Source organism: Plectropomus leopardus, chromosome 11 (genome assembly GCF_026936395.1).
Source record: "Plectropomus leopardus strain MGB_pleo_1.0 chromosome 11, ASM2693639v1, whole genome shotgun sequence".
Classification (NCBI taxonomy): Eukaryota; Metazoa; Chordata; class Actinopteri; order Perciformes; family Serranidae; genus Plectropomus; species Plectropomus leopardus.
In genome coordinates, this window is record NC_142186.1 from 20,015,455 (window position 1) to 20,038,463 (window position 23,009).

The following is a 23,009-nucleotide window of genomic DNA, read 5'->3' on the forward strand; positions in this document are numbered from 1 at the left end:
TTCTCAAGTTTTTAAGGGTTACTTGAAAGAACAGATTCGGAGTGACTCATTCTATCTCAACATCCTCTGCCATTATTCATTATTTGGATGGAGAAATAAATAGTCAGGTCAAAATATTGACGAGCTCAGTTGAATTGTTTCACTAGAGCAGTGTTTTTGCCTAATTAGGTGACAATTACTGCAATACAAAAGTACCTCTTTAAACATAGCACTTTCTGGTGTGAGGCTTTTGTAGAGATCTGTGTTGGCTGTAAAGGAGAAAAAAACGTCAGTTGAGACAGAATGACATATGTTTTATCAGGTGGGCAGCTCTCCACAGATATTTCATGGGATTAACCTCCTGACAGTTGCAGAAAGTTGAGCAGTCCATTCCAGCATCCTTAAACACCGCCTCCCCTCTCTCACCCTGCTCTCCACACTGATAAGACCTGTAGTCACCTACACTGCCCTGAACCTCCACCCACACACTGCACACACACACACACCATGTTAACTGAAGTAGAGGGAAAGCAAGTGCACTGTCCTCTAAATTCAGGCAAAAGCACGAGATTAGCCGGTAGGCTCCGATAATGTCTTGTGATATTTCAGAAAACACTATTGCAAATCTCCTGTTTGTCTAATATTACAGTTCCTATGATGGCTCCTCCAAGCTTTATCTATTTCATTCTTATTCAAAGCTGCATTTGGAGGATTTGGTTTCTGATAGAATCGCTCTGCCAACCCCCCCTCTTTCACTGAGGCACATTCCATGATTTACATTACCTATCAAATCTTCCAGTCCCTTGCTGTCAAATACTCAATGCAGCCTTCCAGCCTACTGGAATAGCTTATAGGCTCTACCTCATCCTCCCAGTGCAGAGGCGGGGGCGTCTGCAGAGGTTTTGACGGACTTATTTCTAAAATAACTCCAGTGTTTCGGAAACCTTTAACACTCTGGCAGTCCCATTGGTATGTAAAGTCCAATCTTGGTTCAGACATGTGGAACTTTTTTCATTTTCCAAGGCTTCTTGAGTCCCAACCAAACTGTGGAAATGTATACAGTGTACAAGTGCATTGCAAAAAACCCTGTATGCTCCCACTTCCTGCCTGCATTAGGATATGGGGCAACTTGTGTGGTTAAATTATTGCATGTGAGGTGGCGCGTGGCCTTTTGGCCGGATTCTGACACACTCTGTGGCTGTAAAACAGAATATACCCTCCAGCAATGTTCTCTCTTAGATTGAGACCATGCACAAAATGTATACATACACACAGCAGCATGCACACACTGTACACTCTTACATCACACAACATCCTTAAAATATTGCAATGCTTCCTAAAACCTGTAGAAAATTGTGTCCCCTCACAAGCAATATTGCACATAGCCATGTGTTGAAATCTGCATAAATCATGTCAGTGTTACTCAGACTTATATTACCCTTGGGAGGGCTGTGTGTTTGAGTGCTTTGCAGTACCCCCTGGTCCACGTTGATTATATCAAACAATATGCAGCATGACTGGAATACATAAGGAGAATGGGCACATCTCCCCCCATGGCTGAACTGTGCAAGAAGCCGCTTTATCTCAGGGCTCAGTTTAATACGCCAGACTTCGGAGGAGCCACCCTGGGGTGGATAGATAGGGCTTGTCATTGTTTTACTGGCTCACACTCCACTATGGAGCTGTATAGGCTCCCCCGTGTGCCTCTAGTCAATGTAACGGTGCTACAGAATCATACAGCGTGGATTTGTCATTCCGGCTTTCACACACGTCCCATCACTTACCAGCCAATGAGACACTAAAGTGGATGTCGTTTAGTGTCCCTGCATAAATGTTACTGTTTGAGATCAGTGTGAAAGATAAAAAAACGATAATGAGGTTCTCTGCTCTACCCCATAGAGGAGCTTTGTGAATTGGTGCATGTTAATCCTCTATTGTAACAACTTATAGAGGCATACGTGCAGCTTAGAATAACATTGTAAAACTGTAAGAGCATGTCTAGAATTGAGTAGTCAAATTAGTCCTGGCTTTATGTAACAAAATAATACATGGAATATACATTGCTTTGAGATCATGCATCAGTGCACTTTCATGTAATACTGTAATGCCTAAGATGACTTACTTAATCTGTTTTCACTCCCCAAAAGTCTTTCCCTCAGCCTTCATTCGCATCCATCACTATGAGTGGCCGGTGGCCTGAAACAAGTCTGCCCTCATATAATGGATGATTCCGATTAGCTGCCTCTGTGTATATGCTCGACAGAGGCATGGCGAGTTGAGTGCTGCAAGGCTGGTGATTTGTAAGGTCACGTGTGGCGGTACAGTGGGGACGGATATTAGCAGGCCCTTTGGTGTCCCAGGAGAGCTGTGTTTCCTGCCGACGCATCACATCTGTAGGCAAATGTGCGCGCGTGTCTGCTGCTCCCCCCCGTCTCCAATGCCACGGCTCCTGCACAAATAACTTCCTCCTGGACTTAAAAATGAGCTTTGGGTTGCACCACCCATCGATCTGGTATCCCCCCCCAACTGATGGCAAGGTCCTCTCTCGAGGCACTCCTTATTCTCCAGTTTGCTTTCACTGTTACATAAACTGCCCTGTGTTGTTTTCTTTTTTGGTGAAAACTCATTTTCATTTCAGTTTACTTCAGATAGCGCCAAGAAAGTCTGGATGAGTATTAAAGAAAGAAAAACAAAACATGACGGAGAGTTTCTCTCAAAAGCAGCTAAAGCGAGGAGAAAAGGGAAATCTTTTATCTGAAAATAGGTCAGTAAACAACAAGAAGATGCAAGAATATATTTTAGTAAATGGTACATGGAGTGACTTGTGGCCAGCTTAACATCTGCGTAACTCATCTCCAGTGGTGTACACTCTCCAAGGATGCTCCAGACCAAAGCATTACGGAAGAGGAGTAAAGTGCATTTGAAGCTACTGCTGGAGGAAAGTCATCCCTAATTAAGAAAACCCTTGTCTCGTTTCTTTGCCGTGCTCTGCTGTCACATGCATACGCCTCCCAAATTCCTTACATCCTCTTATGTAATGCTGGACTGATTCCCTACGAGAAGGCCTCAGAGGGATTTTCTAAGCACCTCTTGAAAGCAACACACACATTAATGATAACAACACAGAATTATTTGTTTCTCATGTCACCTCGGAGGGATTTCAAGGGAGGTGTTTCTGTTTGTTCCCTGAACAGCTACTGTAGCTTAATCCAAGCTTTGTTGTGCACCATATGTGTGAGTGTGTGAGTGTGCCTGTGTGTGTGTGTGATGACTCAGCACTTTCATAACAATTACAATCATCAATAATCTTGTTAGAACAGCTGTCTTGTCATCCCCGGTTCCTGAGAGGAGAGTTCTCATCAAAAATCAATCACACAAACTCCACATGGGGGGCAAAGGCCTCCAACAGGTTCTTCCTCTCTCCTCAGGGTGGATCCGGGTGAAGACGCCAACTTGAAGAGGAGTTATTTATTAGACACACACACACATGCACGCAGCATCTCCCTGTCCTGCTGATTCAGCTCTCCAGTGGCACTCCAGAGCATAAATCAGCAAACCTGGGCAACATTTCCCCAAACATCCATCTATCCCTGCTCCTGGCCCTCTGAGGGGGATGCAGTAAGTCCTGTGTTGCTACCAAATGCCCCACCCACACTCAGGCTTTTCCAGGGTGACTGCATTCCCCAAGCCAAACACGGCTACAGCATAGCACAGCTGCGGGGTCCCCTCGGTCCTCGAATGTGACTTTCCCTCGAAAAACATCCCGTCTGTGCTTGCCATTGCGTGACGAGCTAAATGGAGAGGAAAAGAGTTTTGGGAAAGAGGAGCAGAGATTCACACAGCTGTTCCCCCTCGGCAGGATTGTGCCAATCCTGGCTCTGGTTACTCCACCTTGTTAATCCACTGCCATCACACCTATCCTCCAAGTGCCCATCAACTATAGCTCACTTCACATCCTGGATGACTTCTCTTCCAACCAATCAGGGGCAGGGGCTGGACCAGTGGCCCCCGCTGGAATCTGATTGACCACCCCATGGTGCCCCCTCTGATTTCTTGTTGGAAAGACAACAAAAGAGATGTACAACAACAACAACAACAACAAAGAGATAAAAAAAAAACCATAGAGACACAATATGACTGTGAAGAGATGTGCAACCATCACAGAGAGACACAAAATGACTAAAAAGAGTTGCACAACAACCACAAAGAAACACAAACAGCCACAAAGAAACCCAAGAATGACAGCAAACAGACACAGAATGATCACAAAGACAACTAAATGGCCACAAGGAGATTTCAAATGACCACAAAGAGCCTGTCCACACCTGGTATTAACATGTGTTTCGCTGATCCAAACACAAATAGCCAGCAAAGGCACACCGCTGTTCACACCTGTCCATCACGCATCTCCAGCTGACCACTTGTATTCAGATTATGGTAGCGTCAGTGGTTGTGTTAGTACAGCTGGAGATATCAGCAGAATTCAGACTTCTCCTTTCACAGGGCTCTTTTCAACTCAACATAAAATGGGTAAGCTATAGTGTTAGCTCACTGTCACCAAAACAACCACCATGTCCTGCACTGATGACGTAATCCTTATCAGACACACATCAGGGCGCATTAGCCTTTACATTACAAAAGATATGTAGTCAAAGGCGTCCCACCTTGGCAAGCAGTTTAAGAGACTGGATTACAATAATTCTTTGTGGTCACCTACATTTGCATTTAGAGCTGTAAATAGAGTAAGAGAGACACAAAATGACCACAAAAAGACAAAATTACATTTTTTGTCTGTTTCTTTCAGTCTTAGTGTTTTGCTGTAATGTAGATGGGGTGGGGGTTCTGTGTCCAGGCGCCGCTTGTCCTTTGCTGTTAGCTATTTGAATCTACAAATAGCAGCAGTTTAGTAATTTCATACGGCATCCTTTGTAACATTGAATTAAAAATGCAACTACTAATCATATACAGTTCATTATTACCAAGAAAAAAATCTCCCCTTCCATACCTTATAAACACGCCCCTGATCACAGGCTGCACTAAGGTCGTCAAAGGCCAAAACTGAAACACTGACTAACTGTTGGAAGAAAAACCGCTGTGCTCAGAGAGCCCTTTCATTTTCTCATCTTCTCTAAAAACAGTTTGTGGTAAGATAAGGTCCCTGGGGGGAACTTGTATAAACCCCCACCTCCTGCTCCTCCTGTTTTATGCTCTCCATTATTCTACCAGGGCTGATAAAGTATCGACTTCTTAGCTTGTAAACCATTATGACCTTTAGCTGTTTTTCTGTAGACTATCGTGGCAAGACAAAACAAAGCTGCTGACAATTTACCAGTGACTATTTATTTCTGCTGGATGCAACAACAGAATTACAAAACCCGCATTAGCACCACCAAATGATTTCATACATAATTATGTTTAATTACAATGCTGAGAATACAACCAGATGCTGATCAAACTTTCATTTCAGCCTTTTCTTTTGAATCGAAGAACTTTTGCTATTTTTAAAAATTGAAAAACGTCAGACGGCATGGGATGGCAGACAATGGATTCCTAACCATCCAACTAGTTCTTTTTGAAATATAATTCATCAATGAATCATAAAGAACTGTATTATGACTCTACGCCTCTTTATTCTGTTGCATCCTGGGTGCTTAGGGTATTTTTATAGAGCACTTCATTTCTCCAATGTAATATCTCTTTCTTCTCCGCCTTCTGAGCCTCCCTTAAAACATAAATCCACTCCAGACTAGCGTGCTCCGCAGTCCGCAACGATTCCGCCGTCTCGCAGATTAAGGCAGAGTGATCCAAACAACTTGGCAACACTCTCCCTGACACTGCACTGATTTGCAAACTGATTACCATGTAAAAAGAAAAAAAACCACAGCAGTGGATCTGAAGTGGTGTCAGGTTTTTTTTTTTCTAAAAAGAAGCAAATAACGCAGAAAGTAGGAAAGCGGCAGAAGCCGGCAGAGGAGGGGAGAGGAAAAAGAAAGGGAGGAATAAAAAAAAAAAAAGAAGTCTACAATAGCACTGATTGTGATGGTGCATCCCACAGGACGGGGAGAAAATGGGGAGTGACAGAAAAAGATGGGGTTAGCTGCTTTTAGACAAGCTAAAAAAATTGGGAGGGAGAAGAGAAGAGAGGATGAGGGAGTTTCAACTCCCCCATCCTGAGATTTTCAAATGTGAAGTGCAGAGAAGGAAAGCTCCATACACAAGAAGCACAGGTATGCTGCGGTGAGACAAGGTCAGAGGCATCAACAACAGAGGAGGCAACACTGCCAAAAAATAAATGTCATGGAAAAGACTGTGATCCCATGTTGCTGTGGGGGAGTCTTACGTCTGTGTGTGTGTGTGTGTTTGTGTTTGTGTGCTCAGCCATAAGCCTGCAGCCGGCCTCTCGATGTGGGGCCGGGCCTCAGTCCAGAGAGCTCAGGTAATTTGACGGATCGTGCCACTCAGGCCGGTGATGCTTGCAGCTCTCTCTTGCTAGGGATTGTTTCCCCAAGCTTGTTCGGCCAGGCTGGCATGCCGACGCAAGATGAATTGCAGCTCCTTCTCCCAGCCTGTCTTTCTCTGATCCGTCCTCGCTGCTCCAAGGTCAGCCAGCCACAGAGTTGTGGAGAATGGGAATGCAGGCTTGGGAGGGCAGGCTGGCTGACTGGAGGAGAGTGGAGAGAGGAGCACAGGGGCAGAATCAGAGGTGAGAGGAAGGTGCATGTGTGTGTGTGTGTGTGTGAGATCGAGAAGACAGATGTCAAGGAGTCTACAAGCAAGGTACATGACTTGGGTCTAAGCAGGTCTGCGTCTGCCCTCTGTGTGTCCTGTGTGTTTTCAGTGTGTCTTTTTGTGTGTGTCATGGAATAAAAAATGGGGTAAATGCATCAAACGTCATCAGCGTGCTGACGGGACGGAACCTGCCAGCATGCAGCTTGCTTGGCTCATCTGCAGTTAAGTGCATCAGTCTTGCTTCAGTTTTCCGCAGCCACATGGAATGAAACCGCGGCCAACTTCTTGTGTTTACCCAACTCTCCAGCTAGAAGTGAAATCAATATCAACCTTGATGGATTGTACTGTATGTGTTTGTCTGTGTACAAACTGTATGTGTTCTTTTTCTTCTACCAATCTGAGAGCAGATCTGGGGCTGTATTCACAAACATTCTGAGAATACTCTCAAAGACGTAGAGCTCAGTCTAAAATTTTCTACCTTGAGATCCTAGCTGAGGATTGATTTAGGAAAAACAGCAAAGCAACTCTGAGCAAGGTAGGGACAAAAACTTTTGTCTTCATGAGGAGGTGTGGTTGACCATGTTGCTAAGTATGATACATTCTTTTAACAGATGTGATTGGTTGTCACAGACACGCCCTTTTGTCATCCTGCAAGGTGTGGACATCCAGTGGAAATGAAATGAGCTACGTCACAATATGAGACTGTGAAAGCGCTTTATGGATCAAACTGCTGCACTGCTGCATTTTTCCACTTGCAAATATTTTACAGTTGTGACCATTATTGTGCTGGGTTGGAGATGTGAGTGCCTTGTGCTATCTAATCTGCAGTGTTGCATAAACTCACTGTTATTGAGATTTGACAGAATATTTCTCCGACCTCTTTATCATTCTGCCATTTCTCCTATGATTAAGAAACTCTTAAAGCCTCTAAAAGTCCTCCTGCCTACTCCTCAGGAGCTCTTTTAAGGGTTCAGATTCTCTGTGAATAACTTTTATCTTTACCAGGATCGTTTATTTTCAAGAATCTTCTTAAAATTTTGTCACTAGGAGCAACTTTTTTGAATATGGACCCAGATTTTTAGACATCCCAAGAAAATTTTTTCCAGGCGAAGACCAAATGTTGATATTGGACAACTCAGCATAATCCTCAATTGTGCTCAGTGCATCTCCCCCTACTATAAATTATGTTTATACGCAGAAAGTAAGAAATTTGGCAAAACAAATAAGTTTAGCCAAATTTATGCTTTATTTTGAGGGTAATTGCTGCTTGGGTCACATTCAGTGGCAGTGTTTTATCAAAAAATAAATAAATCAATAATAAAAATAAGTGCAACATTTTTTGTTAACACTTGCAAGTCATAAGGCAGTGATCAGGGTGGATGGTGGGCGTACAAAGCAAAGGATTTTGACACAGAGGTTGTGTGCGGTTTGGTTGAGGCAACAAAACCACTTAGGTTAAGGTCAGGAAAAGATCCTGATATCAGTTCAATATTAATGTAGCAAATGTCTTGAGCCGCAAGACTATGATCTTTCTCTAACTTTTTAAGTGTTGCCAGGGTCTTTACAAAACCATGAACACTTGAATCAAGCCTTGGTTGCTACAAGCAGATATTTGGTTGCACCAATCTGCCTATGTTCAAGAAGTAACTCAAAACTCAGTGTGTAACGTTTGAGTGAATGTCCTGTGCCATGTGTGTTTGGTATTGTGTCATGTAAGGCATCTTGAAAAGCTGTCCATTAAAAAAAAGAAGCAATTACAGTGTGATTATGGCAAGGTCAGGGTTTGGAAACTTAAACCCTTTCTTAAGTCTAAGAAAAAAATGTTATAGTACAAAAGAGACACTTACAAGGAAAACTATACCATCTTGTGAGGAGGTTACAGTAGAGCCCAGCATGGGACTGTTTACCTAATCCTGCCTCTGCCTCTGACCACACGGTGCATGCCCACTCAAAAAATGGATTATCAGTAGATTGAGTGCTCCTCCATAATGCAGGTAAAACACATTACTGTGGTATCAAGGAAGATATACATACCCGATGGTAATAAGTAACAAAATTACGTTCTACTTCTTTATTACATTCACAATTACAGTTATTGTGGTGTCTCTAGGGTTAAATTTAATCATCATTATTTGTAATATTCTGGGAAATTCCGTCAAATTTATTGATCTCTTGACTTGCCTTGCTTTTATCTTCTTTTCCATTTCACTTCACTGATGTTTCCATCCTCTTACACACAAAATCAGTGAAACTGGCCAAAGAAATGGCCTCTGAGGCAGGTCCTGCTACAACAGACTGCACCAGGACCACGCAAGCACGCACACATGCACGCACACATGCACGCACACATGCACGCACACATGCACGCACCCACGCACAAAATGAAAACAATCGGGTTGGTAAAATCAACTCTGACTCAGGTCTCATTCTTTACATCAGCCAGTCCAACAAACTGACCTCTTTACTGTCCAACTTGTAACATGAAAAATTCATCCAAGTAATTCCTACCAATGATCCTGGGCTGTTTAGCCTATTTTAGCTGCTCCTCAGTTCAGCGTGAGCATTCAGCTGTTTTTGGAGGAGGACTGGGGTTAAGAAAGGTTAGGACTTAGGTCTGAAGACACAGGAAATACCCAAAGCTGTCAAACACTTGAGAACTGTGGTTTGATGACATTTCTTCATTGTTATTTTTTCTTCAGCATCACTTGTGACTTGAACAGCCCACTTCAGATCATTTTCTAAAACTCTGACTGGACTTTATTCTTTGTGTCTACAACAATCTTGTTCCTCATCCCTGCAGCTGGGGGAGGAGAACCAGACATGACTTGCAGTGTAAAAGACTTAGGAGACATGTCAGGCTTACAGGGTTTTAGTTTTTGTCCAAAGTCAAAGTGTTGTGGATTCTTTCAAGGCATAAAAGAGGAAGAAGCATTTCCCCAACAACAGTGGCTTTAAAAAACCTGAATATGATGCAGTGTTTTAGTATGGAGGCCATTTTTGGTGTGGTGGCGTCTTTGTTTTCCTCTGATACTTGACATCAAATCGTTCTTTCTAGATCGTGATAAACTTGCTTTCGGCTATTGCTGTTACTCTCTACACCCACATGTTTAGGTGTGTATGTTTGCTTTCTGTGTGTGTGTTTGTGTGTGTGTGTGTGTGTGTAATATCTGTGCGTTTGCATTTGCAGAGGCATGTGTGTGTACGTGAGAGTGTGTGTATTTGAGTGTCAGTGTGCGTATGTGAGCCTCATGAGTGTACTGTATAAATGTCACTAGATCATCTCTTTGTGGATGCGGCTGAGTAAGTATAGCTCAGGAAAATCAATTTTGTGCCCCATAAGGGTAACAAAAAAGCACATAACATTTTTTTTATTTCAAAACGTGTTGGGTTAGCTTTAGACTTATAGCTTGGCCTGCAAAATCATGCAGCTTTTTTTTTTTTTTTTTTTCATATGTGGACTCAGCTCTTCATACACATCATCATCATTTTTTAGTGTGCATGAGAGCTGCTTTGATCAAAATGTGATCTATTTTAGTCATGACACTTGATCTGTGTTAAGAAGGGCTTTGTTCTCTTGTATACAGAACCATGTGAAACATCTTTTGGGAGAGTGTAGCCTCTATTAAAGGAATACTTTTCCGACGTTCAACCACCTTTGCATTATAACAATGTTGTTAGTATGAGTCAAAAAATTGTAGTTAACTTACCTCCATCAAAAAAAGTTCTACTGTTGCATATAAAATTACCCAGGTGACTGGCACTGCTTCTGCACTATGTGGCCCACAGAGCTGGCATGCTAAAGACTTCCTCCGGTCGAGCTGGTTACTTCTGTTTTGGTGCTATATTAACTTTAGTGAGGATAAAATGAGTTAATCATGCAGCTCTTCTTACCAAATGTTATCAGACAGAAGATACCAAATTTTGATATTGAAACAAGTCATTTTGTGCGGGCTGTGATGCTCCAAAAAATGTATCATTATAAAGACAAGACTGTGGGAAAAGTCTTTTATGGCTGCAAGACATAATGTGACGGATGCTGTTACACTGTTTCGCCACCACAACAATTGGTTTCAAAGCGCCTATGAACTACAGATTATGCCTCTACAATTTTTTTTATACCCACCACCACGGACACAAAGAGTGTAAAAGCCGATAGAAAGAGAGTAAACCCCCCTCCCCTCTCCTTCTTAAACACAGACCAAATGGTCAGGCAGTACTGATAAAATATAAACCAAGACTCTGTTACTGTGTTGCATATTTCTTGCCTAAATGTATTCAGAAGCTAATTTTAGTGTACTGTTTGGATGTAGTATTAGAATTTCTGAAAAGTAAGTGGGTGCAATAGCTTCCTGTGTTGTAAAAATGGAGGCTGGAAATACTGAGATTAAACTAAAAAACTAAGCTGTGCTGATATGAATTATGAACCAAAATGATGTTACTGCATTGCCTTTTTGTCAACTAAAATGTTTTGAGAAACATATTCTAGTGTACTGTTCAACTGCAATTTGAGAATTTGCTTTCAGCCAGCCACCGTATTGTTGCCGATGGAGAGACGGCCAAGCTTGCACTACATTGCCCACAAGTGGGATTGTTTTTTGCTCCAGTGTGGTGAAATGCATGCTAGCAAATTTTTCTAGCTCTTAAGCAAAGCTAAGTGCCACAGCCCCTTTTTTTCTGTATTCTCTGGTCATATAGCATCAATTTAAAAATATTTGCGTATTTCTGATACATAGACAGCCAAGTTTTATAAAAAGATAATCTTTGCAGCAGTGAAATCCTTCTTTAACATGAAGATTGCAGTAAGATTGCCAAATGTGGAGCTTAACATGACGCCTGAACATTCCCTACCTTATCGCATCAGCCTTCACTTCACCCCTGTCCCATTCACTCTTCCTCTTAACTAACTTCTTCTGCCTCTCCACCCCATCGCCCTCCCTCGCCGTCCCCGCACCCCCTTGTTCAATCTCTGCACTGTCAGTTTGTGGCTCTCGCCTCTCCTTCAGTCATTGATCACGGTGGCAATAGCGCAGTGTTTGCCGGTCTGGAAATGTGTGTCTCGGCGGGGAGGGAAAGGAGATCAAACACTTTAATTACCGCAGGCTTGTAGGTGGTGCCAGCTACAGGCAGCAGTCATGTAACAAGGACAGGTAGAAGAGAAACGCCCGGGCAAACACGGATGCATCAGAGCGAAAACCTCCTCAATCGGGATGCGCTCACTTTCACACATACATCGAGCAACATCATAAATGCCTTGTCGTTCTCACACTCATACATCCTGCTGACATGGATGGGTGCCGGATATGTATGCCGGAGTAAAAAAAAAAATGAAACTCTCCTGCACATATTTACGGAAGAGGAAATCAGTCACTCATGTGCAAACACCACAAATGCATTAGCATACATAAACTGTCAAACCCAGTGTGTGCATATAAACACATCTTCATAAATCATACTCCCACTTCTTATCGCACTAACCAGCACCATCAACCAATCTTTCTTGAAAAATGCAACATCCTGTACGACCAGAAAACCTATTGTCATTCAGTTTTTATCGCTCCGCCAATTCATTTGTAGGACCTGCACTGATCCTGCAGAGAAGTACATGGAAAGGAGGAAAAGGCTGACACAGAGTAGCACTGTGATTGATGCCCTGTCTCACTCGTCCCTGTGCTGATTCAGAGCTCCAGGCGCTGTGGGAACCAACTCTCTACTTCACTAGGTTTTATTCCTACCAGGTAGTGCCTCCCTGTCACTCAGGATCCAGTCATGGCTGCACATGGTGTCAACCAGCTGATTAGATATGTGAGAGACGCCTGGACATGTCAGAATTATAGTGTTTATAGGATGTAGGGTCAACAGATGGCACATTGTCAAGAGACAGGGTTATGTGACCACTAAAAGTCGAAGAATTCATGTGAAATGGTTGTCAAAACTGAAAGTAGTAATTGAGAGCAAGAGGAGGAAAATGAAAGACTGTGTATGAGAGATATGATCAAAGAACAGGTAAATCATAAAAAGTCAATTACTTTAACATTAACACAAAGAGAGCAAGATAAAGTATAAGCATTCTAATTACGCCGGCTACACAAAGCCTTTTGCTGGTGGGACTCTGTTATAATTGTTCAGGTCGCTTTGTTTGTGGGTTTCTGGCTTAATGAGCAAATTATCTCAATACTGAATTTTAGTTTAGTCTGAGCGATTAAGTGTTTTCATTTTTCCCTGGGAAAAAATATTGAAGCAAGTGGCCAAATGTAATCAAGGAGACCAAATCCATCTCATTGTTTGTTAGGATAATTTATATTTTCATCGAGATCCTCCGCAAGGGATGCCGTCCCTCAAAGGCCACGATGAAATGAAAGAGATAATTAGAGAGATATGTGGAATAATACAGGTGAAGGGATGATTGCATTTGTCCCGTATTTCATCATTTAATACTGGTTTTATTTTATCTGCTTAAATGTACTGTTTCTACCAGTCTCACTGCCAAAAACATATCAGCTGTGTGGTTGTTTGGTTTGACTCACACCACAGACATGGATTTATTTTTTTTCATTAAGAGGTTAGGTCTTTGATATGGCGGATCAATTTTTCAGAAGTGTTTTTCTTTGATAAACAAGGGCCTTTTCCTCACCGGGTGAGCAAAGGCACAGGCTTGGACCTAACCCAGCGCAGGTTGGAACAAGAGCAGTCAAAGAAATTATGGGGGAAAAAAAAGAAGAGAGAGAGAGAGACAGTGGCGGAGGGGGGAGGGAGGGAGTCCTGGGGAGGAACAGATGAAGATGAAGGCAGCAGCAGTGAAGAGTAGAGAATAAATATTTATGTCCTGTAATGTTTCTGCATGACAGATTCTATATTATATTTGAATGTGGTGCTACACCTCAACCATGAGAAATGTGTTGGCAATGAATTGCACACCGCACCAATAAAGCACATGGGGGGATTTGGAAAGAAAGAGGAAGGGTAAACAGATAAGGTGAGTAGGGGGGTTGTGCAGGGTAGAAGGAAGGAAGCTATGAAAGATGAGAGAGAGAGGAACAGAGGGAATGAGAAAGAAAAAAGACGCGATATGAAAGGAGGAGCAGAGGGAGGAGATACAAACAGAGCAGGGACAGACAGAAATTGACATCACAGGTACGGCAAATGGGACAGCGTACATCAAGCAGATCGAGATAGTGTACACATGGAGAGATGGCAAAAGAATGAAAGGGAAAGATTTGTGGCCCGCGGAGTGAAGGGCATGAAATGAATAGAGCCAGGGGGCCACTGGAGTGTGTCGTGGGGATAGGTGGGTCAGGGAGAGGAGTGGGCTGTGGGAGCAGGGATGGTTGCAGCCAGAGTCTATACAACCAGCTGAAGCAAAGGAGAAGAGACGGACAAGGCCCATTAACCCAGCGATAGTAGCTAACCTGGATCACCCAGGGAGGGGCTGCAGTTTGAGTCTGCACTGATGGGAGACAGGAAGGAGAAAGTTTTAAGTGGTAATTTTTTTTAGATTTATTCAGTGTCATTTTTGGTGATAAGTGGTCCTAGCTGTGTTGTTTGGCACTGTAATGATCAATTAAAAGACCCAATCTGTAGTGTTTTTGTTGTATAATCTTAATAATATTTACCTATAAAGCTAAAGTTTGACTGATACATTTAAAAGGAGAGAATCATCTTCTTAACTTCTTTAGCTAAATAAACCTTTTAAGAACCTGTTTGGGTTAGCTGAACGATTCAACAAGGTCTCCAAAACAACAAAATATGCTGTTTGTTAAAGCCCTCTAGAACGACGCATAAAAGCGTTTTCTGATCTGATGCCTACCACAAACATTACAAACCAGAATACATAAAACCTGTTGTATGACGAAACCACTCTATGGTTAAAGCTGGGGTATGCAGTTTAATATTGGCATCACTGGGCAAAAAAATCCCACCATAACCTTTGAGCATTTGTAATTTAGTTGGTCTGAGAGAAAACTAGACTTTTACACCTCCCTGTAGATCTATACTTAGGTTTTAGAAAATTTTTCCTAATGCTGGAGACTTTGGCCAACAACAGATCATTTCAGAGAGAGGGAATCCCTATTGGCTGTTCTACAAATGCAGATGTTGTGCACGTGCCTTTTGTGAAAGATTTAATGGAATCCTGCAGAGAAAGTTGCTATTCATCATCATCATCGACCACTGTTTATCCAGGGAAAACTGACTGAACATTAAGCTCTTTTACAGCAATGCCCTGAATTCACATTCAGTGGGCCAAAGAGATATACAACATACAAAAGCAACAAATTCAACAAAAACAAAAACAACTAGAGGCAATGGCTATCAAAAGTCACATATTACAATAAAAGCAGTAAAAGGATGAAACTGATTAAATAGCAAACAAACCTGCAACCAGTGAAGAAATGCACAACAACACAGAGGAAAAGATAGTAAAAATCATGACAATCAAAACGATATCAATAAATAATGATCAGTCTGTGAATTAACCACAGCAGGAGCACTGGACAATAGGTATATTATCTATCATGTGCTTAAAATGATTTACACGCACGTACCTATCTAATTTTCATACCTCTTGTAACTTGTTCCATTTATTTGGTGCAAAAAAACTAAAGGGCTAATTTACCAGGCTCGGTGCTGATCTGAGGAGTTTCGAGGAATAAAAATTGCTGTGAGCATGTTTGATAAGAGGAGGATTTAATTTTTAAAAGAGGTGAGGTAGGGAGGTAACTGTCCGAGTAATGCTTTATGAACAAAAAGAAAGCAGAGTTTCTCCCTTCTTTCGGTGAGAGAAGACCAGCCCACATTCTGATTAAGCTCACAGTGGTGAGCTCTAAAACCATCGCCAGTAATAAAACGAAGGGACCTGCGGAAAACTCTACGATTTTCAGCGATTTCAGCGTGTTTTGGGATGTATGCATATACACAATATCACCATAATCCAAAACTGACATTATGGTTGATTGAACAACTGTTTTCCTGTTTTCTAAAAAGAAACATGAACATGAATGAATTTTGTACATTGCACCAACCAAGTTTAATTTTCATCACCATCATTTTTTAAGTTCAAGCACGTGTGTTTAAAATAAAAGCTTTTCATCTAGCCATATGCCAAGATGTTTGTATTCTGTCACACGTTTAATTTGGGCCCCATTCAGGGAAGAAATGGAGAATGCATCTTGATCACAGCTCCTTCACCTTGTAAATAACGTCACTTTAAAATGCAAACTGACGGCTTGATGCAGCTTCTTCTATAGATGGCGCAGAAGCATAAAGAACTGTGTCATCAGCATAAAAATGTGCTTCGCAGTTTTCTTCTGAGGCAAAGAGTGTTTTTTTTTTTGTATTAAAAACCTGACAATTCTCAATCTTGTGTTTTTTAGTTTTGTTTATAAGGTGTTGCTTTACTTTAGACCAGAGTGCTTTCTAAAATCTAGCAGTCTTTTTTTCATTTAACAGCAGTTCCTGTTTATTAAGTCAGACTTTCTGCCTGGGCTCCTGTTTTATTTGTCTGTTACTCTACTTATTCCAAACATCAGACCAGGAAAAGACTCCCCCAGCACCAGCTGCTGTACAATAGTGAATCTCAAAGTGTTCATGAGCTAAGATGAATCACTGATGTGTAAACTGAATAGGAAGTAAAGAGTAGGTCAATGTGCTGGTTATTGTTTTAAGTAGTGGACTGACTGATTTCTGCAATGTACTGTTTCAAGCACTGACTGAAAAGGATTAGAAAGTCTTGCAGAATCAAGAACCAACAGCAGCACATGCTCCAAAGGGAGACATTATTGTGATGAAGAATGCATAATGAGGAAAAAAATTAATATATAACAAAGACAGATCGAAAAAGGGGAAAAGTCTTATTCACATGGGACTAATTTTACTCGGGCGTATCGAGTGATTTGTAATAATTGCTGTGCTCGATGGTGGTTTTGATCCATAGGGAATCCTATGCATCTACTGTTTCAATCTTCCCCTGCTGTGAAAAATGGAGGCAGCTAGTGGAAGCAAAGGAGGAGGGTTTGAAAAGGTTTTGAAAAGAAAACTTTACATTTTGTTTTACTGAATCTAATGTGACAAATGGTAAAATATTCAGAGCACAAGGTATTACAGTTAAAGGTCTGTTAAGCAATAATTTTAGTATTAGATCAAATGAGTCTCTGTGATGTGAAACTGTGGGTTGTGACTGTTGAAGATCCCACAGTTAGTAACATCTGCAACAGCAGGCAGCTTGAGCCCATTTTAGCACTGTTTTGGTCTGCTGGTCCACATTGTTGAGTCACTCCGGCTCTCACCGACCCCCGCATATTAAACTGTGGGCAGCCGCTCTCAGCTCTCATCCACACACAAGCTGATTGTAGGCTTCCTGCCCAGCATGAAATGGTGTGGAGCCAAAGTAACTGAGTCACTGGTGAACACAACCGAACATCCAGGAAGCCAGAGAGAGCCAGATGTTTTTCTCAGGAGTTGGCGGACAAAATTGTGGATAAAGTGCCAGTGAATTTTGGATTTCATCGAACAGGTGGTGGTGAGAAAGACAGCTCTAACTGAATGTCCATGTTGCTCTGTTTCTTCTGGATGTGTAAGTAATGTTTGGCAATTGTTTGCTAACACATTGTTCCTTTGCTAAATTAATAGCTTATTAAGGCTTGCTGCTGTGAGTTTATTTTGCAGTCCACTTTTTGCCCAGTAGTGATGATCAAAATTTGATTGCAGATTCAATTTCATTGTCGAATGTTGAACATTTTCAACAATACATAGAGACTGAATACACACATAACAATCCATGAGCAAATATTCTCTTTCTTCTCTGGCATATTTCTTGGTCTATAACATAGAGACAATCTCACAATCTTTGGTCCAAGACTCTGCCGCTGATGTCCACATTGCAGTTTTGGACTATATGCATGAGTTTGCCCATGCACTTTAATGCCATACAGCGCTGAGAGAAGGCACTGATGTGTGACAGAATAACCTGACGGCTGGCGATGCGCTAGCAGGCCATATCAATGGAAGTGTCTTCCTTGCTTCCCCTAAATGCGCTCAGACAGAGACAAAGACGGAGGCTGCCGACTGAATCCCTGAAATGGACAGCCCTGTGACGCTGAGTGAAAGTCAAACAGTTTAGTGCAGAGTAGTTAGGGGCTGGATCTCTGTCTGCTCGGTCCATTAATGGAGAGCCGAGACTCGAGAGCAGGTGATTGCTGCAGTGGTGCAGAGGCTGGCATATGCCAAGCTAGAGGGGTGAGACTGGCACAGACCCCCTGCCTTCAGTGTCATCTGTCACCATAGGGAAGTACTGTATGTGTGCACTAGTGTATGCTGTATGTGTGTGTGTGTGTGTTTGTGAGAGAGAGTGCTCAGCAGGGTAAGGAGAGAAGAGAAGATGAAGCAGGAGGAAGAGGGCAGAGTAGAGGGCAGAAAACTTGGCAGAGACTGAACAGGGAGACACAGCGCTGTATTGGCTTACAGAATTCAGGAAGGTAGACTGGAATAATTGATAATCCACATCTGACACTCAGCGAGTGGAATGGAAAAAAAGTTTGTGTTTCAAGTGGACCTTTTCTGCTGTAAGTATGCATTAAATTATTGAATCATGTCTGAAGCAATACCACACAGCAGAAAACAGTCATTGGTATAGCAATTCAAGGTTTGAAATTTCTACTCGGCTATGGCCCTGACCCAGTGTGTGATGTCAGAGTGCATCATCTGAGGTAATGTTACATTATTCTGGCAGTAGATGGATAACAGCAGAATGTCTAAGCATTAAAGCAGCTATAGGTAATAATTTTATAATGACAATGGATTAAATGAGTGACAGCAGTCACTTGTACTTAAAAAGCCTACAGAGAATTATCACCTGCCTCTGCATTCCCCTCAGCTCTATGGTGCATTATAGTGTCATTTAGCACGTTGTTTTGATTTTCCGGCACACAACTTTACTGTTGTGGTTCATTTGCACTGCTCTCATAGCGTAGTTTCCAGGAAAAAAGTGTTAAAACCCACAGTGTTTTAGTTCTCCAGCTCAAAGACAGACAGGTTTAGTGACTAGCTGAAGAATTTAGTGGAGCGTTTTGCTGCTAAAACAGATATTTCTCTCAGGAGTTGTTGGGGCACAAACCTAAGCTAAAAATCAGAGCAAAAGACACTTGGGCTGATATTTACCTGTTGGCCAAACATTACTCCAAAGGCTGCTTGCTCTAATACAAAGCCACAGAAATATGTAAAACAGACACAACCTCTAAACAATGCATTACATGTTGATGGGCACGTACTGTGTTAAAATTATGTGCTGGCAACACGAAACAATGTTAATACAAAGTCCTGAATAAAGACAGTTTTGTTAAGAATTCGATTCCAGCTTGTAGCCCTTTGCTGCATCTCGTCCCCTCTCTCCCCCTTTCAAGCTATCGATCTTCTGCCCTGTCTAAAAAAAAAAAGAAATTGGCATTGTTTTTGTGTTGGCAGAGAGTAATTTTTGCGCATTTTGTGCCTACCATTGTGTAATGCATTAGTGTCCATTTCACATATTTGTCTGAAGCCAGGCAGCTTGCTCACAAGTTGGCCAAATTAACTTAAAAGATTATGTTGTTTTGCTCGTGTTAATGCCTCACCCAGGTGGCCCAGAAAAAAGTCAGGTTATAGCTGAGGTTACGCTAAGGCTTAGGTTTTAGGGTTGAATAATGTGTAGAGATGCATTCAAAATTGAGACTGTTTAACATCTTGTCATCATGATTATTATTCGAATGTCAACATTTGAAATAAGTTCAGCACAGTTTGATTATCTGTCAGCCTCGTGCGATCTTTCACACAACTGTTGCATTCAATCTATGATGTTAGTATTGATAAAACTTCTGTGCATAAGAGATGAAAACTTCATCGTCAGAATCTCAAAGCACTTTTCTATTCACATGATCCCACACACTGTCGAGCATTAATTTCTATCCATTCGGTAGCAACCATCTTTCCCTACCTGAAGATGTTCAATAGGTTTCAAGTCTTGCAAAAGTCATTGTCACTATATATGCATTATTCTGTCATCAGAAAAAAGCTTCCCTTTCAGGGGGGCGGAAATAAAGCTAGCTGATAAAAAGAAAAAAGTGCATTCAGCGGAGCAGAACATCAAGAAACCACACAATTTTGAGGACAGAGGTGCTGGGCTTTATCATTCTAGTAATGTAAGCAATTTCCTATATTATTTGTCCTTTCCTTCTTTTTCTTTTTTGATGACAAGCTGCAAAGCTGGGTCCTTACATGACACACATTCTTTTTCAGCCCATAGCACCTTATAACCCCCTCTTGAGTTCCAATTTATTATCCAGCTGTAGAATGAATAGTAGTTGAGGGACTTACAACCTACGATACTCCCTTTCTTCCTTTTGTAATCAAGTTAAAAAGGACACGGCTCAGCAATACAGTACTAAACCTAATCCCAGCTCATTGTGAGTCCAATATGCATAGAAACATGAATACATTTATTGTGCCATCTGTATTGAGGATGTATCCGTGCATATCCTTTTATAGACAGACTCATGAATGAAAACAGCAGAGGATGTTAGTTTTCCATTATTGTCAACATAACTCCCAATTAACCTTGCATGCATCAAAACAAAAAGTGACCATAATTTGTGAGTTTAAAAATGTGTTCAGTTCAGTGAGTCACTTTTTAGCCACAGTATGTGACGGTTCAGGGGTTTAGTCCATCAGAGATGCTACTTAATCTCTCTCCCTCTCAGTTTTGTACAGACCTCTCTTCACCTCCATCTCTGCGCTCTGAGACATTTTGTTCTGACTACAGAGGCTTCTGCCTCTCATGTCTGTCTGCCTATTTTTCTTTTTTCATTTAACTTCTTTGCTTCTCTTTTGCCGCAGGGCACAGTATGTCATGGTGCAGAGTAGGTATTGCTGACAGGGTGTGACGTTTAGGTGAGAATGCACAATGGCCTTGCAGGACACTTTTATCCGTTATCAAGATGAGATCACTGTGAAATATTCTGCACAGGTGTTAATACGTGTCACCTGCATTGTCACTGTTGAGCTGTAGTCAAATCTCCTGAGCTTCAGATAAATCAGTCTGCCAATGGACAGATGAGCTGATCACTTATTCTGAAATTACTTGCTTTGCTTTCCACCCTCCCCAGAGCTCTCCTGTTGTGCTTTGAAGTTATCGCTTTGGTTTTTGATGCTGCTTTCAGAGATATTCTAACAGTTGAAGCCATCTAGCAGAATTGTGGGAGCAGGACCACACCGTATCCATGTTACTTCCTGCTTATATAATCATTTAGCCCACTCCTCCTGTTTCGCTCTCGTCAAGTGGCGTCGCATCAAGTGCTACAAAAAGTAAACTACTAATGTAACCATTCCATGGCCAACATACTCTGTCTACACACCTCATGTTCAGCATGGACGCCATTTCACACCAGCCCATTAACATTCCAGTCTCAGCTGCAGCACTTCAAAACCACCCAAATTCAGCTTTCAGTTAGTTCCTCATCAAGGCTTTTAAAGAAGGTTTCCACCCTGGTATTTTTGCACAACCATCCATCTCTCTCAAATCTAAAAATCTGCAGTTAGTTGACCACCTGCTCAGTAAAGACGGCTTTATGATCAGCCCATTCGCTCATCCTCTATTTCCTAACTGCTGTATCAGCCCAAGGAAATATTCCATGGAAATATTCTAGAAAAAAAAAAGAAGAAAAAAAAAAACATCATCATTGCTCTTTCAGCAACCCACGGCAGTACCATTCCCAGCATTCATGGATTGATTCTTTGACTTCCCCCTTCACTATGCCTCAGTTAACCATGCCTTTGCCCTCATCAAATTGCCAGGAAAGCATCGCGGTTCTCTAAAACAGACATAACCAAATATTTCAAAGTTCCTCCTCCATCATGACCTAATTGCGTGCTGTCATTGAACACGTATATTTTTTGTGAATGTAAACTGAACTTATCAGTTTTGCAATTTGTGAACTTGAACATGAGCTTTGTTCTCTCTCATGACAGTTCATGATGCTCGTTTTACAGCACCCGAGGATTTACAGTAGAATAAACATCAGGGTTTGAGACATGTACACCTACAACCACATCCCATTTGTTGTTCATGGTTATTTGAACCCTGCTATAATGCAACGTTGTATTAAAAAAATGAGTCTCAATGATGTCGATATACTCTTTATAATTTATTATGCATGATGGCGTGATACATCTTATAAGTAACGAGATGTTACCCTTACCCTAACCGCCTCTCTTTTAACTTAACCCTTCTTATCAAAACGCTAAGTTGGCCTTTTCTTCAGGGCCTCCACTTTCAGACAGAGGAGCAAAGATGGCTGATGGTGGACACATGGTGGGCGGGTCACCTAACTGCTTCAACCACAGTTCTATCTACTCTCAGATTTCCAGATGATTGTAAGACCCAGGCACAACCAATCTTATTTTTTTCCCTCTCCATCCCTGCCTACTTGCTTGAGTACAAAGAGTTTTACCCTCTAACAACTCTAACATCCTCCACTCTGTAAATTCACCAGCAAACCACTAGGTCTCCAAGCTGTCCAAAGCAGACTGTCTGCAGCACACCGTTCAGATTATGGAGGTAAGCGTGGTGTTTCCAGAGATTTGCTAAACTTGTCTTTTCAAAAGCGGCATCCCTTGGTTTTGTAGGAAAAACACTGCACTGTCAGCACTCAAACTGAGTAATTTCAGTCTGCTCAAATACCATCATTTTATAGAATATTTCTGTACATGTACACAAGTGTTAGTTAATTAAAAATATGTAAAATATTTTTTTTCACATTCCCAATTCCAATGTCTGAAAATTCTGAAGAATTACTTTCTCTCAATCGAGTGCTCTTCTTTCAGCTCTAGCGACTGCAGTGAAGCAAGCAGTGGAGCCTGTACCAGCTTGCAGCATATGAATTTTATATTTTATGTTTTTTTAACTGCTGCATAATTTGGTTCATGCAGGATAAATTAAATTTCCATTACATCTACAGTATACCTTTTTTCCACTGTCTGCATAATATGAGACATTGTGCAAGTGGTAAAACATATGTTCATATTTTTTTCTGTAATCTCCGCCTGTGATTCCATAGTAGTATACAGTAATTCATTTAGTTTGGGAAGTTGGCAGCAGCTCTAATAAGGGGCTGTGGATGGATGGGTAGGAGGAGATTCTAAAAAGAAAACTTTGGAGCAGCTCATTTAAAAAAAAAAATGAAGAATTGGAGGTAGTTCTTTTCTTGAGGCTGTAAACTGCACAACTGGTCAATAGGGTTCCCCTGAGAAAACAGCAGGCCCCTCCGCATCCCTTGACTTCC

General features: G+C 41.7%; 1 long non-coding RNA gene across 1 annotated transcript in view; it reads right to left on the reverse strand.

The window, feature by feature from the left end:
* Positions 1-5,527: 5,527 nt before the first annotated feature.
* Positions 5,528-23,009, reverse strand: part of LOC148188249 (uncharacterized) — a 158,244-nt gene continuing 140,762 nt past the window's right edge. Inside the window, exon 3 of the long non-coding RNA XR_015777908.1 lies at positions 5,528-6,640. This is a non-coding gene — a long non-coding RNA (uncharacterized LOC148188249). The remainder of the gene's footprint in view (positions 6,641-23,009) is intronic.